The following is a 4,060-nucleotide window of genomic DNA, read 5'->3' on the forward strand; positions in this document are numbered from 1 at the left end:
CTTTTGGGGATAACCACCTTGAACGGGTCGATGGACTCGTCATCGGTGGCTATGTACTTCAGCACGAGCCCGTCATGGTCCAGCAAATATGAATCCCCGGGGTTCGCCGCGACACACGCTGGCTTCTGCCCCCCCTGCGCCCGCTACAATACCAGTAGCGTCACGGCGCTCCGTCTCCCTGAGACCGTCGCTCACCTCGCGACAAAAGGGGTCATTTTGCTGGGCTTTCAGTAGCTCTTTACGGCTGAAAACGATTCCAGTCATCCCAGATGGGAGCATGGTCTCGTCCCCACTCAGGTTTGCAGCCAAAATTTCCGTTCGCGTCGGCAACTCCGAGGCGCTCACGAAGAGCTTTGCCTCTCGTCCGCTTTGCGAAGCGCTGCTTGCCTGGTTAGCGGAATGGGTTAACCCGTTTGCGGGCTCCACCTCCTTGCCGCCCGGCGGCTCGTCCGCTGTTTCGCCCCCTCCGCCTACAGGCGTCAAGGCGCCGCTGGCGAGTGGGGCACGGGATAGCGCGTCAGCTACCACGTTCGTGCTCCCCTTTCGATACTGCACGGAAAAGTCGTAATGCTGTATCAGGAGAGCCCAGCGCGCCAGCCGACCCGCAGGCTCGCGGAGCCGCATCAGCCAACTGAGCGCACTGTGGTCTGTCTGCACCACGAATTGCGTTCTATCAAGGTAGACGTCGAATTTGCGCAGTGCAAACACGATGGCGAGGCACTCCTTCTCGGTCACGGAATAATTCCTCTCCGAGGGCAGCAAGGAGCGGCTGGCAAAGGCCAGCGGTTGCAGCACGCCATCGAATTCCTGTAGGAGAACTGCTCCTAAACCCAGATCGCTCGCGTCAATCTGGACTACGAACTGTCTGGTCAGGTCGGGTAGCCTGAGCTGCGCTGTCTCGGCAATGGCACTAGACAGGAGGCGAAAGGATCGCTCTTGCTCGGGCTCCCATCGCCACGCGGCAGTCTTCCCAAGAGCTCGGTCAAGGGTGCCTGCACGCGGGCACAGGACGATAATAGTTGGCCATTCCCACACCACGGCGCAGGCCGCGTACGTCCTTGGGCGCGGGAAATTCGAGTATGGCTCAAACTTTCTCCGCATCTGGCTCAATGGAGCCCCGGCCTCAGCGACTGCGCCCCTGCCTCAGTGGAGGCTTGGGCGTGCTGCACGAACGAGGGAGGCAAGGCTCCTAGTTCGATGAGCGGCGCGGTTTCCGCAGGGAACCGGTCCAGCGCCTCGCCGTTCCCAGAGCAGAATTGACTGCTCGCGGTGCACGGCTGCTGCTGTTCGAAACTGCCGGTTGCGGCAGCGTGAAACGAACTGCTTTCGCACTGGGCGGAAAGCGTGCACAGCTGAGGCATGTGACCAGCGGATGCACCGCAGGGTGCTTCCGATACAGCTCCAATGGGAGCCGCGTGGTCGACATTTTGGGTTGTGTCGCCGTAAACCCCAATGGGGGCCGCGGCCAACCACGGTGTCTAGCTATTCGAAGGAACAGCAGCCAGCGGATCAAACGACGCTACAACTCCGTAGGGAGCCGACATGTAGCTGCCGAGTGCCCCGCTGGGGGTGGTAGACATGGTGCGCAAGCGTGATCGGCAAGGCGACCTGCTCGGCTAATGTGCCATCAAAGGCGTAAGCGCCAATGACTTAGCACGTTGGGCGCCAGTTGTGGGTTTCTAAGTGGACACAGGCCACCACCCACCGCGGGTTCGAGCTTCGCGCGAGCCAAGGGCCCCGATCAGCCGTCACCACACACACACTGGGACACCGATGCAGTGCACTCAGCCTCCGCTGGGAGGAGAGCGATTCGCCGCAAAGAAATAGGCCTCCAAGTTCACAAAGGAGACGTTTATTCACATCGTCCTCCAGCTCATACACACACACTCAATAGTCACCCCGTCCCGGGGGCGCGCGAGGAGCAAGGCTCCGCTGCGCCCACGAAGCGACTCGAGTAATGCGCACCGCTAGCACGCCGCTGCAGGAGAATGTCCCCGCGGCAGTGCTGTGATCTCTCTCTCGTGTCGACCGTTGGGCCGGTTGCGAGAGAGAGTGGGCATTCAACGCAAGGTACGCCTGTCAGAGGTCGCTGGACCCCGCTGGACAGGCTCGAGCCGCTGCAGGTCAGAGGACACGTGCGGGCGAGCTCGAGTAAGCACTGGTCCGAACGGCAAAGGCCGGCACGGACAAACAGTAACGTACGCACCTTACGCTGTCTCGGAGGGATCTCTCCCTCTCTGGGCCCCGCTCGGACGGTCGCGGGATGCGCGGCCGCCAAAACGGGTCCCGGATTCCCGCCAAAAGGCGCCAATGGCAAAGGCCCTTGGGGAGCCGGGGCGGAGCTGTGGCTAAATGACAGTGATTAGTCACCCAGCCGCCTCTCCACCGCCTGAGGCGGGAGCAAGGGAAAGAGGAGAAACAACGCGGGCGGCCGGCACAGCCGCGCAAAGGCGACGGCGCAAAGCCAGGATTCCCACAAGGGCCTGTGGTTATGTTAAAGAAAAATAATTTCATGCATTCATTACGTACAACAGATCGACTTTCATTGCCTGTATTGTCGATCACAAGTAAAGTGTGCTACTATGCAGTGACATTACAAGCTAGTATTTCACCAAGTAGAGAAAAGTGAAGCGTGCAGCTGCAGCTCTGCACATTAAATATGAAACACAGCATTGAAATGAGGCACAACACCATGAAACTTATACTGCAGCCACTGGGGACTCCTAAACTTCTAGAAGTCTGAAAAGCTACGGTCATATATATTATGCACAATACTAGATCTGTGGATGTGAAACATATGCGTTGTTGCCATGCTACAAAGGGTGTATTTACGGAGGGGGCAGTCACATTTTAAACGTATATTTTCTGAAATTTTTTAATTGAGAAAAAGGTGTTCAGAATGGTTGTCCTATATAAAATTTCGGTCTTTTGGAGGGAAGCGACGCCCCCCCCCATCCATAAATCCTCCCCTGCCGTCTACTATATGCACTTTGGCCCTCTCCGTTTCTGTCGCCTCTATGAATGGCTTTTGGAGTTGTGAATCAAAAGTCATTGTTGGCACGGCCACCATTACAACACGTTATGATACTACATTTTGTGTTCAGGGTCAAGAACTCAAACTTATTAGTATATTTGCCCATCCTCACTGCTGTATGAGAAAGCATTCCTTGCATGGCCAGCCGCACGAAAACATGCAATGAAGATAAGTATGGTATTCAACACCGACAAAAAAATACTGCAGAATTTTTCTAATCCTCACTGCTGCAACAGAAGGCACTGTTGACACTGCCAGCTTCCAAAACATACACAATGGAGGCAGATTGCAACATTCAGCGACAAGAGATGCAATAAAAGACAGGTTGAACTCTAAGGTGGGGTGTGGTCATGCATGGCAGCATTGTACGACGCAGTACGAAGCAGTAACTGGAAGTAGCCGCCTGTCTGACACGGGTATTTCCGCTTTTTTAACTTTTCCTCTGAACACCAACATAGGGCACCCTAAACCGGCAAGCAGCCAAGCGCCACTCACGCGGGGGCCTGCGCCCATGCGGTAGCACGCTCCTTCGTTGGCTTTGAAACGCGCGCGCAATCGGCGCGGCGGCGAAATGTAAACAGAAGCCCGCCGGAGTAAGATGGCGCCGAGCTTGTTTCCGGCTTCACAAAATCTCACGTGACGGCCTCTCCTCTTTTTTTCCTTCCTCCATGGTGCTACCGCATGGGCACAGGCCAGGGCTGGGCAAGATACTTCAAAATAGTATCTTCGATACAATACTCGATACCTTTGAAAATTGTATCTCCGATACAGATACAAGATACAGTACCGAAATCAATTTTCGGTACAGATACTCGATACTGTATCTTCGATACTTCGATACATCACTAAAATATCAAATATAATACAGGTTATATTACGACTAACAAAGTTTACATAACTGAGATCACTGTCTAATAAGTCCGGTAATATAATTGGAGAACTTTGGAAATGTACGCGTGGTTTCTGTAACCCTTAGTGTATTTCTATGAAGCACTTTTCCTGAAAGGACTTATAAATGAATCCGAC

The sequence above is a fragment of the Amblyomma mixtum genome, chromosome 3 (assembly GCF_055824585.1).
Source record: "Amblyomma mixtum isolate Tamu chromosome 3, ASM5582458v1, whole genome shotgun sequence".
Taxonomy (NCBI): domain Eukaryota; kingdom Metazoa; phylum Arthropoda; class Arachnida; order Ixodida; family Ixodidae; genus Amblyomma; species Amblyomma mixtum.